Genomic DNA, 13,418 nt, shown 5'->3' on the forward strand with positions numbered 1-13,418 from the left:
TTTGAATTCGCAATGTTATCTCCGAGCTTTTCTGGAGATTAAAAATGTATTACAACATGTACTGTCAATTCACCTTCTTTCAATATCTGGTTTGTTGAGTAGATAATATTCATAATGCAATGCTTGTGTTTGTCTCTTCTTATTTGGGTAATTTAGCACATAAGTTGTGATGGGTAAAATCAACATTTCAGAAACTTTAATTAACATTTAAAGGCATGTGGGGAGAGGAAAGTAAGATACGAAGCTATTGGGAATAAACAGGGAATGTCTAGAAACAATTATTAACACGGATGTTTTGTCATTGTGAGGCTACCTGTAGAATTTCTTCAGTTTTCCGTGAGGGTGACCTGGAAAGTCTTGTGTACATGCAAATCCATATAGACCTTGGGATGATAAAATATGCTGTTTGTGTTGTCACCTTAGAGCTGTACAGAATGATGTTTGACTATGTTTGAATATTATCTAACTTCTTACTATTTTCATGTTGAAAGCATAAATTTTATAATTAACAGTCAGAGATTTATTTTTTTTTCTTAAATATTCAACCTGTTTAGCATTTATGCCCGACATGAACCAGAGTGTTTGGTTTGGGTTTTTTTAAGTTCTACAGTAAACGTTTATTTTCTGTGACCTCCTCTTCCTACCTCCAATTCTTCTCATTCTGAAAAATTACACTGTGAAAAAATCTGAACTCAAGCCTGATCTGCACATCCCAATGTATCATACTCGTTCAGCAGGACTGGAGATATTGGACACTTAGCAAATGCAGATATTCTAGGCCCTGAAGATGAAGCTAGTTTATCAGTGGTCTTTCTGCATATTTTCAGCAGTTGGCAATTATAATTTATAAAAAGCTCAGCTAATAACATGAGTTTCAGATCAGATTTCATGTCACAATAAATCATATGCCATTAATAACATCTGCTAGCAGACTCACCTTGAAATTCATCTATATTTTAAGGAACCTGATGTTTCTAACATTATCTTAAGGAAATTAATTACAAAAATATATAGTTCCAGTCCCTACATGCTTTGGTACTGTGATATTGAAAGAACTTGAAAAAAGCAATGATTCTCTGGGTATAGAAAGACTATTCAGAAAGATTATTCATTTCTAAAAAAGAGTCTAAAGACTTGAGCAAAGTATTGTAATAGAGACTGATGTTTTAAAACGTTTCTTTTGTGTACTGAGAAAAAAAATGCAGATTTCTATTTTTGTTGAATAGAATTTTCCAAATAATGTTAGTTCACAAATAGTTTGTTCCACTAACAATTATTTGCATGTGGCAACAATCCATAATATGTTGCAGCAGCGTTTTCCTGCAGTGTGTGAAAATAAAGCCCTTTTTTAAATGTCTGGTAAACCACAAGACTTAATTCACCAGAGTGTGGAATTTTCTGTGCGATCTAAATTATTTCAGATCAGCAAGTCCAGCTCAAATCAGATTCATAGTGGGCTCAATAGTTAACAACACTTACTCATTTGAAAATCCTCCGTTGTCATATGAGAATATCTCTCATTATTTAAAAAAAAAAAAAAATTCTGATGTGGTTTTCTGTTAGTTTTCTCTTGCCTGGTTTTCCAAGGTTTTAAGGTCCCAACAGCTATTACTTAGTTTTGGAAACCAGGTCCTTGTACTGAGGTTCTCCTCAGAAAATGAACATGTCCAAAGTTTCCTCACTGAGGAGAAACTTGAAGTTTATGCTGCGTGCAGAGGTCTTTTGAAGCCCAAGGGTGTTGTATTTGCTTTCATGAAATAAGTTGGGTGAAGTTTGGGGTTGAGGAATCTTTTGCTTTCAATCTTGGTAATGATCCTGAAATTCCTAAGGACATTCCTTGGTGCTCTGTTCCCAAGTTTCATGTGTAAATTGATCAGACCAGTACAGAAACTTTTGACATGTTGTACTTGTGTGTGAAAGCAGAATCTTTCTGCACTTCTTTACCTTCTCAAAATGAAGCTGAAAGTGTATCACAGGGCTTAGAAGGGCTTTTTAATGACTACGAGCCAATATTGTAGAATGCTATGGAAGTAGGTGACTTTATTAGGAACTCAGACACATTTTGAAATTGTGCCACGTTCCTAGATTTTTGGACTTGATATTACTGACATTAAAAATAGGAAAAAAAAATAAATAAAGGTGTGGATTTCTAAACTGCCTAGGGATACTTAGACATTTAGGTCTTTGGAAAATCTAAGATTAAGTATGTGTAAATACTCATAAATTAAAAATCCACTGTATCTGTTCTTTCTTAAATCTTCAATTGACTTAGCAGCTACCTTGTGACATTTCCTTTCAATGAAGCACCTGTTTTTTTTCAGATTCTTATTAATTTGAAATTGAGTTCCTTTGTCAAAAGGGCCTTCTGTGTTCAGAAGCTTAAATTTCACTGAAAAATACTTAATGCATGCCTTAATCACTTGAAAATGTTCTGCTTGTAAGCTGCAATATGGAATGGCTCCATATTGTTTTCCAAATAAGGCTCAGCGTATATGGCTAACAGTTACTTTAAAATATTCATTACTTGTTCCTGAAAATGGATCTGCAGGAGAAGAATTTTTCTTCTGGTGCTGGTCAAATAGAAAAGAATGGAAGTGAGAACGCAGTAGCATCCCCACTTCTGTCAAAAGGATGAATCCTAATATGCCATTTTAAGTAATCGTATCTTATGATCATTAGCACACATTATCAGAAACCAGTACTGACATTGCATTAAGATTTAAATGTGTTCATAAAACCCAGAATCTCAGCTGTCACATTACCCACTCTGCGGGTCTGAAGTGCTGATAAACCTGTGCTTGAGAAAGCAGAGTTCACTTCCCAGCATCTCCTGCTTGAGAGTAGGGTCAGATATTCTGATTTCAGTGTGGAAAGGCTGAGTTAACCCCAGGGGGGAAGAAAACTTGCAAAAGACAGCATTTCAAGTAACAGTATCATTAAACTAGGACATACTGTTGAAATAACGATTCAGTTAGGCCAAAATGCCCTGCAGGGAGATCTGTGTAAACATCATAGACTTGATGCTGGGAATAACAGATGTATGAGTTATGTGACTGGAATATACGCAGGGAAACAAAGAAGACATTCAACAAAAAAATAATTCAAGTTGATACCAACTATTCTACAATCATATTCAGTTAAATTACGCATGCTAATTTGACTCTCTGGCACCCCATGGCAGATAGTTGTTAGTCTCAGTAAACTAAAGCAGGATTTATAAATTGCATTTACAGTTTTAAGTACATCATCTTTGAGGTTTTCAAACATTAATCCATTTTCATCTTTTATGAAGAAGAAATCCTAAAGCAGAATAAGTTCTTATCCTAATAACTCCATTTGTATCGTGTTCCTGACCAGGTACTTTTGAGATTCCCTCTCAACTTGCTTAATTATTCTTTCATTTTGTGCCAATATCTATGCATTTAATCTCAAAGGAATTTTTTAAGTAATGGACAGTTCTGATTTACTTTGTGTAAGTGTTCTCCAGGAGAATAAGTGTCCTCCTAATTAATTTGAGTGAAGGAAGTTACGCTTTTGTTTTGACCTACATGTTACGTGACACTGGTTTCATCTGGAAAGGCCACAGAAAGAAACCCTGGGAGAAATGGCAGGTACATGAATCTTTAGCAAGTTCTTTCATGTGTCCCAACTTGAGTATTGCACTATACAATGTAGTTATCATAGTACTTGACTGACCTCAAAAAAAAAAAAAAAGAAAAAAAAGAAAAATCCTGTCATGCAAACACCATTACTGCATTCAAAAGCTTTATCATAAAAGATTTCTAATTCAGCCTGGCAACAAAGAAACCAGAACACAGGTATCCCACATGAATATTGAAGGTTTCCCAAATCACTTACTGTTGAAAGCAGATACTAGTTCCCGTTTGGCGACTAAAATTAAAAAAAGATCAGTGTAAACTTTCTCCTTTTTTTTTTTTTTTTTTTGCACAAGGCAACCTCAGTTTAAAAGCAAAATCATTTGTCATGGGGTGAATAAAATGCTCCATTCTCAGATGTGCTTAGCCTTTGGTTTAAAGTGGGCTTATTTTAGCTCTGAATTGAAAAGTCAAAATGTTTCATTTTGGAATGGAACAAAACTTTTTTTGATATCTTTATTATTCTGCCAGTTTTTCGGTTTAAGTGATGGAGTCTCTTGGGCTGAATCACAACTGTGTATTTCCAGTGAATATACTAATCATCACAAAATTCCCTACCTGAATTGCAGACGTTTCAGTTTCTTTCCTTCACCCTCTCCTCCCTTCCCGGTTGTGACTGAGCTGAAAACGCTTAAAAAGAAGACACTGGCCCCACAGAGAGACCAGATTGCAGACATCTGTTACCTGTCCCATTGAACCCAGGGGTTTCTTTTCATCAAAGGATAAGACTCCAGGGAATGGTACCTCTGAACTCAGGTGGTTTTGCTGCAACTGTTGTCATCAGAAGCAGCAATGCAAGGTGAAAATAGTTGTTAAAGAGTGTGAAATATTTTCACGTGAGCAAGAGGTGGCTTATAGTTAAACAGCCTGCTCTGCCTAACTCTTGGTTATAGTGTTTGTAGACAGAAAGACGAAAAAAAAAAACATGTAGTAGCTCATCTTTAGAAAAAATGCCCGAAGTCTATAGTGCTTGCTTGACTTCACTGAACTGGGACAAAAGAAGCAGGTTGGAGCACAATAGTGATTCAGCCTACGTGTGTCTGTTGTCCACGGAGCAGAAAGACAGCAGTCTGCAGTGTCTGCATCTCTCCCTGAGACAAAATTTCATATTTTTATCATTTCTCTAGAAAGCGCTAATAGGTTAAGGTCCTCTGCTTTGAGAGACTTTTTACTCTCTTAGACATTATTCCGTGGTGGCTATCTGGGATGCTGGTGGGGTTTGGGAACCTGAAGTTCAGACTCGTGAGGACTAGAGGCAGTGTGCTGCATAAAATATATATTTTAAGTAGGTGCCCTTAAGTCCTGAGCAATCCCTGTGACTGTGAAAGTGGTGCTTGGGGTATCAAACCCTAAGCAATGCAGTGAATTTATTTGTGTTTTCAGGGTCCTCAGCTGTCAAATTCACTACTGCAGGACTACAATGGGGTCAGGTCTCTTTTCTGTTATAATGATATGGGCTATTGTTTATTTGGCGCTTCCATTGGAGGGGGTTGTGAAACACCTACCATTCTGCACTTTAAAGGCAAACAAATAACTGAAGTACATAACAATTAACATTGACAAGATATAGGAATGATTTTTTCTTTACAGAAAGTTATGTGCTTTAAAGATAAGTGATGATACCCAGTTGCTTTACAAATTATCAAGTAAAATGTATAGCCATGTTAAAGGGTAAAAATCATCGCGTTGTCTAGGAGAAAGTGTTGTTCAACAGGGTCTGCAGTCGTATAGAGGGATTGGCCGAGCTTGCCTTGTGCAAGTAACAAACTGTTGATTCACAACAGGTGCCATAGGCTGAGGTCAATAAAATCTAATTGTCTTCAACTGATGTCAGGCTGGTAAAGGAATTTACTGCAGGTGATGTTTCATTACTCAGAGTAGGTCATTGAACCTTTTCTATGGATTGAAGCACCTATTGGGTCTTCTACACGTTCATTCATTCATTAAAACGGCTGTCTTTTATTACAATACGTTCTGGGTAAGCTTAACTATATAGGAATTAAATCTCAGTCTCTTCCACTGTTTATTCACACCATTCGAAATAACAGTTAATAACACAATGATAGAAAGAGGTTTCTGACTATCATTTGTAGTGAATTCACACATGAAGGGAATCTACAACAGATATAAGAAACACTGTTGCAAACCTACTAAACTACAGTTTGCTCATACAGTATGGTCAAGTATTTCTATACATAGGAATAAGGTTATTTTCCCTGACTTTCATGAGCACATGGTAAATAAAATGCTTGGTGATACAATTAGTTTTTTATCAAATATTGCTTACTTGAAATAACAGTTAATAACATAATGATAGAAACAGGTTTCTGACTGTCATTTGTAGTGAATTCACACATAAAGGGAATCTACAACAGATATAAGAAACACTGTTGCAAACCTACTAAACTACAGTTTGCTCATACAGTATGGTCAAGTATTTCTATACATAGGAATAAGGTTATTTTCCCTGACTTTCATGAGCACATGGTAAATAAAATGCTTGGTGATACAATTAGTTTTTTATCAAATATTGCTTACTTATTTTGGAGGAGGATTTATGATCAGAACTACTGAATGAACAATGTACATTTGCAGCTGATTTTCAAACTTCATTTTGAATCAATTAATCTTCAAATCTCTCAATTACAGGGCAGATCTTTACAGAAGTTTCATGTGAATATATTTCACGTTTACAACAGACGCTGGGCTTTATAAAGAGTTAAGCAGCAGCCATTTCTAATATACATCGCAAAACCAACAAAACCTTCCTTCAAAATCCAGTCAAGGTTGCTAAGTGGCCACAGCGCACTTACATATATTATTGACAATATCCAAGCCATTAAAAGCAATGAAATGAATTGTTAAGGAATAAATTTTACACTTCCTATTTAATAAACATAAACACATTATTCTTTAGTACAAAGAAATTAAAATTTAATCACAACATGAAAACCTTTACTCTGAACTGTGGGTGCTTTATGGGGCTTTTTTTTTAATCCTCTAATTCCAGTAATTAAGCCCCTATTTTTAGAAAATGTTGTTATCCAGGCATATACTACAGTACCCATAGATAATGAGGGGAGCCCAAATACTCCTTTAGTACAGCATAGACTGATGTGAGATACAGCATATGCTTTAACTTGCCTTGTGCTTTAAGTCATGAGAAATTGGGTCATAGATTTGCTTCAGATCCAGAATCTTACAACTAATATACTCCAGGCTTCCAACTCCATACTCTGAAATTGTAAATTTGTTTGTGTCGTACTAGAGAGACTCAGATAATTAGGAAAAAAAAAAAAAAAAGGAAAAGATTTGCCAATCCTTCTAGCCCTATTTTAGTACTACTGTTCAAAATTCATTTTTGAATAGATGACCTGAAAAGTAATCCTTTCAACCAAAATGCCAGCTCCTGATTTAATAACCTATAGTTCTTATCTTTGCTAATTATATAACTGAAGTGATCTTAAGTACTTAATGTATCTAATAAAGAGCCTGTGTCACCATCTCCATCACTTCAGATAACACTTTTCATTTTCCTTTTTAGTCTGTTTGAATGGAGTTTGCCTGGCTCATGTCTCTGTATTTTCATGTAAATAATCAGACTGCTGATTTCTAGTCTCTTATTTTTATTGCAATGGGTTACAGAGCCCTTTCTAAGAAATGTGCAAAGCTAGAAGCATTTCCAGACTTACAGTATATCTTACAAAATAAGATCAATCCTGTGGATATCCCTCAGGTAAAGTTCTTATTGACTTCTGATGTATGTCTTCATTTTATTAACATAGGATATATTCTTTCCAAAGAAAATATTTTGAAAATAGTTTTTTTAATAACAGAGAGCAATTCATGTAATGCATTTGTATGAAAACTGTATGATAGATGCAGCTGTATGATAGTACCTATTGTTATAACCGCATCATTGCTAACATTGCCCTAAGAATAATTTTAGATTTTACTTGTAAAATAATAACTACTGCTTCTTTTCATTTCACCTGATAAGAACACAAGTATATAATCAGCATTGACAAGTATTTATCTTAGTATTGAATATCTTTAGCATCGATATAGCCAAATCATATTTTCTATTTTTACTTTTATATTTATTTTCTTTATACGTATGGTTTATTTTCATATGTTTTACATACTTGTACCCAAAATACGGATTTTTTTTTTTCAATATCTTTGTGTATGTATGTGTCTGTATGTGTGTGTAAAATCACTACACATCTTTACATAGATTATCAGAACAAAGTACAAAACCCACTATCAACAGAGAAATATATTGGCTGATTTGGTGATTTAAAGTCAATGGCTGTTGCTTATTCTGCTGTTAGGTGCTGCTACTACTGAAGCCAATGTTATCTGAAAGATAAAAGTAGCTTAAAGAAATATCGCATCTCTTCCCTCCCCGTACTTTGTAGTCTGCCTAACAGGAGATCTGATGTGTTTTGGGAGTGCTGTTTTAGTCATTTACATCTTTTTAGACTGTGTCATATAATTTCTTATGCTTTTGCCCTTTCCAAGACAGGCTGACTTCATTAAGATATTTCCATTTAGTAGTGTGACCCTGAAAGAATACCTCTCTGGCTTCTTTTGTAGAATCATAGAATGGTTTGGGTTGGAAGGGACCTTAAAGCCCATCCAGTTCCAACCCCCTGCCCTGGGCAGGGACACCTCCCACCAGACCAGGTTGCTCAAAGCCTCATCCAGCCTGGCCTTGAACCCCTCCAGGGATGGGGCATCCACAGCTTCTCTGGGCAACCTGTTCCAGTGCCTCACCACCCTCACAGTCAAGAATTTCTTCCTAAGATCTAATCTAAATCTCCCCTCTTCCAGTTTAAAATGTAACTGTATTGCTGAATGATGGGCAACTGTTGATCTACATCCACTTCTGAAGCAGGTGGTTATCGGGTGTTCATTTGCTGTCTCACTGGTGCCCAGGGCGCTGGTGTCCTGCATCCAACTTTTTCTTTTGTCAGACAGAGAAATGGTGGGAATTTAAAAAATGTTGCTAACCTGCTCCAACAAAAATTGTGTTTATTTAGGACTCTGCACTTTAGGAAATACACATTGAGCGTATATTACCCATCTCTGTTCCGTGCTCTCTAATGTTCAGCTCCAGTTTGGGTAAAAGGGGTCAGATAAACAAGGTGTGTGGCAGATTGTTGGAGGAAAGATCAGAATACTCCCCTCTTCCACTCAAAAGGCCCAGGAGGAGTCTCTGAGATATTGTCAAGACACAATACAAGACAGGCAAAGAAACCTGGGGGGAACAATATAATTTTGGTATTGTTTCTCAAAGTTTTAATGAACAGTAATTCCAGAATTCTGAATTCTTTTACTGATTAGTGATTGCGAGGATGAGCTGGGTGCTTGTGGTGTGTTCATGTATCAGGGCATAAAATGGATCACAATAGAAAAAGCAGAAAATCATTGGACGTATAAACTGTTGCCTAGTAATTGCTTCCAATTTATTAAGCTTGGAGAGTTTTCAAATTATATCCGGCTTCAATCCCTGGAAGTATGCTTAGCTATGCCAACAATTAATATTGTTTCTTAGGTTAAGAAATTAATATAGTATTTTAACGTCATATTGAATTTACATTAATTTTTTTTCCTGGTGTGCCTAAAATTCAGGAGCAGGGTATCATTTGAAGCCACATGACATAAGTAGATACCTAGGTTTTTGATTTAGTAGTCAGAGGAAGAGGCTGTTAGATTTGCCGTTTTCTGTTCAAATTAGACTTAGGGAACAGCTGCAAGTAACATGGTTTCCTGGTTCTTGAGAACCTTTCAGTTATGCTGGTTTTAATAAAGATTTGTCCATATGAGGAACAGCAAGGTCTGTTAACCTTTCTTGCAGCATGCTATTTCTGAGCCAATTATGAAGATGTCTAAAGGCATCGAATGCTCTTTGTAACAGTAACTTGTGATTTGGGAGTATAATGGCCAACTGAAGAACTTTCTCTGTGGTTAGAATATTTGTGCTCACAATATATTAAAAACAAGAGCAGTATTGATTTTTTTATGAGCTAAAATACTTCTTGGACTTTTTTCTTTTAGTTATGATGATATATTAATAACTACAGTAGCAGCAGAAGTAGCAGAAGATTCTTAAGTGATTTGGATTTTGCTAGTAAAGCCTTGAAGGCTGTGTTAAGCTGTCAATCTAGTTCTTTATCAAGATTTTGTTGATGTTCAAAGAAAGAAAAAAAGTGTGTTAATCAAAGAAATATGTTCTTCTTGCTGGTATGAGGCAGCTGACAACTCACTCTGAATGAAACCTTCAATATGTTTAGCTGCTTTGATTTCATAGAGAACTCCAGTGTAAATGTTCTGTGAAAGTGATTTGGGAACATAAATTTAGTTGTCAAATTGTTGGGGACTTACAAAAATTAAACCTGAGTGGATTGACCTAACTAAGTAACGCTTGTGTTTCAAAAAAAAACAGTGCAGTAGGAAAGCTGAGCAGAAGCCATGGGGCTGGATTTTTACTGGGTACATAGTGAGGGCCCTCAGCCAGGAAGAGGGGGGTTGCGGGGTTCAGTTCCCCCTTCTGACAAGGAGCAATCAAATGCAATCTCTTAACTTGGGAAGTGTTTTAGTCACTAAACAGCAAAACAGCAGCTGGACTACAAAGCAAATACAAAAACCATAGTTGGCAATTATGGCAGAAATGCAGAAAACAAGTAGGCAGGTGGGAATTAGACTCCGTCACCAGGTTGCCAGGCTGTTAACCCTGCGAAGAGGAGGTTTTATATTATTGAAAGTCTAGTGAAAGGCTAAGTTTTAAATTATGTTGCTTAAATTATTAACAATATTTATCCATTACTTTATTCACTCAAGTGAAATAGATATCATGGAAACTGGACACACCTTCCACTAAGGTGATGATGTCAGTTGCTCTGAATAAGAAAGCACAGGCACAAATCTAAAGTATTTGCAATCTGGCCTATATCATAAGTGCACATAGTAGTCTTCCTTCGGTCTTCCAAAGCTCCTTGGACATCACCTACAATGCCCGAAGAGACTAAAATTGTAGGATAAGTGTATATAGCATGAAAGGTTCCTGTTGAAGAGACATATTAGTCAGAACACAGCAAGCAATGCCCAAGAGACAATTAGAGTTACAGAAAGAATATTTCTGTCATGGCTACTCTGAACCTTCTCTGACTCTGCCAGTTTCTCAAAATTCTTCATGGTCATCACAACTGACCTGCATAATGAACTGCAGATCTGCTTCTATGGCACTGTAAGGTCTTTGTGGAGCACAAGACCACATGTTCTTCTGAGGTTTAGAGAAGATTTGGACTACCACAAGCACAAGGTGATACCACTATGGCTGTCTTGCTTGTACCTCCAGAGCCACCTCAGTTGGAACTAGCTCTGCAATCCTGGAAGTGTGCTCCATTACAAAGTGGAGATGTGGCTGAAGTATGGGATAAAACATGTGCAGTGGTTGAGTACATTGGATCACAAGCTGGTGGTCCCTAGTCTCCCACTTTATACCAGCTTGTTGATCCTTACCAAATGGTTTTTAGCTATCTGTCTCTAGTGAAGGAAGTCTTTCAGATTAAATTTTAACTTATAAATTTGTTCTTCCTAAAAGGCACATTCATCTTTTGCCTACTTTTTCCTTCCTCTGGCATCTTATCTTTCTGCTTTTGACTTCTTTTTTCCTTGCCTTTCTTGACTTTACTTTTTTCCTTCACCTTATAAAATAATCAAGGATACAGATTTCAACAAAACTATACTCTTGGTTAAGAAGGATTTCAATTTTTATTATAAAGCTAAATTAAGGGCTGCTTAATGCTCATGGTTTAGTGTTTTAATAAAAAAAAGGAAACTGAGAAGCTGACAGAGCAAGAGGGAAGTGCTTTTCAGCCATGTCTCTTACTTGAAGTCTTAAGTGTTGCTTTGTTTGGTCTCTTGTTTTATTTTTTTTAATTCTTTGTTATATAATTTCTATCTTTTTCATAATGTGTTTCTTCTCTATGAAATTGTAAGATGGTGTACAGCTGTGTGTGATGTATACATCTACCAGAATACTCTTTGACAGTATAAGCTTAAGTAATCAAACCATAAATATGCCAATTTAGTGCCCTGAGCTGGTAGCACTCTAAAACCTGTGACCTCAAAGAAGACATGATTTCTGTGCCAAGATTTTGGTGTACTGCTTCTAGAGATGCAGTCTTTTTTTTAAAGCATATAGACATGGAAGTCCAATGAGTCCTGTAAAAGATGGGAAAGTGACATGAAGGTTTAGAGGAGTGTTCCTTCCTCACTAAAATCTGTTCAGAAGTATGAGGCAAAGTATCAACACCACTGCAGACTACAAAACTGCTAGCCTGTCTTTCTAGAATTAATCACTTTTAGGCTTTTTTTGAGAGCGCTCTGAAATACCTAGCTGTGAATAACTTGTTCTATTCTCCAAGAATTTAGATTTGGGAATAAGCCCAAACCTGTTGAAAAAAAATTAGTTCTAATAGGTCAGCAAGTGTTTCACTGAAATCCTCATCTATCTGAGCTTTTATATTTTTCACCTTGTATTAAAAGGCAGGCTTTTGGTCTTCACATTTATAAGTTAAAAAATCCAGAGAGGTAGAGTTTATCATGTAAACATTGACTTTACGGTTTGTTTCATTAACTCAAGTACTGTCTTGTACTTTGAAATTAAGTAACCTTCCAATATTTCAGACATTGTCTTATTTTACAGACAACTGGAAATGTCCCATGTATAATATCACAGGATATTGGACATTTTTGATGGCTGCATATACCTTACCCACAAGCCACAGGAGGTGAACATTTAAATGTATCAGATAATACTTAAGGAAAATCAGCATCTTTATAGCTGAGCCTTTTCCTCACAAAGAATATAAATGTTACTGATAACCAGGATGACAGTTTTATGAATGAAATAATTACTGACTCTCATGACCAGTTTGATTCATCTATCTGATGGTAAGACATACAGGATTTTTAAAAATTTTTTGTATGGATGGGATATCCAAACTTTTATGACCACTCAAAGCTTTATATTTTTATTACTTTTATACAGTCTTATAGCATAAAAGAGAAGAATTATGTAATGCATGGAAAGAACAAAAACCTGAGTTCTTTACCTTATGAAATTCTGGATTGCCTGTGAGGACCAAGTACCTGCTTTCTGGAAGGAGAAAAAAATATACAGCTAGTAAGGCTCCGTCAGATGATAGTGCTGGGCAGGAAATAGTTTCCCTGATGTAAGAATATTTTTTCTAAGTAAAAGAAAACGAATTTGGATTAAAAAAAAAAAAAAAAAAAAAAAAACCTGCAGAACCCATATATGTCATTAGAGGAACAGAGTTTGTGGCAAAAGTATTCCAGTACAGAGAAAGTTATTAGAAGGAGTCGTTCTTCACAGCTACTTGTTGGTTTGTGTAAAAAAAAAAAAAAAAAAAATCAGAACCTGCAGAAGCCCCGGTGGCAGAAAGGGAGCTTTGCCTCTCCCTTGGTTGCTGTTATCCTCAGAGCTGCAGTGCTTGCTTGAAATGAGCTTCAACACCCTGATAAAGACTCACCTTCTCCCTCTGTGCTGCTTAAGTAGAGTACAAGTTGCCTGATGAGAGAAACCTGGGGGGTTTGTTGGTTTGTTTGTTTAAGTCTGCAGTGGTGAATGCTTATTTTTGCCAAGTAGAGCACCTGGACACCTGGAAACTGGTGGATACAATATAGGTCCATCCAAGGGACTTCTTCATTCTGCTTGTCCTGCTGCCAGGG

At 36.2% G+C, this 13,418-nt stretch overlaps 1 protein-coding gene across 9 annotated transcripts in view; it reads left to right on the forward strand.

The window, feature by feature from the left end:
• Positions 1–13,418, forward strand: part of DGKB (diacylglycerol kinase, beta 90kDa) — a 467,667-nt gene that overhangs the window by 323,396 nt on the left and 130,853 nt on the right. The gene's annotated exons all lie outside the window — the stretch shown is intronic.

The sequence above is a fragment of the Calidris pugnax genome, unplaced genomic scaffold (assembly GCF_001431845.1).
Source record: "Calidris pugnax isolate Ruff unplaced genomic scaffold, ASM143184v1 scaffold11, whole genome shotgun sequence".
Classification (NCBI taxonomy): domain Eukaryota; kingdom Metazoa; phylum Chordata; class Aves; order Charadriiformes; family Scolopacidae; genus Calidris; species Calidris pugnax.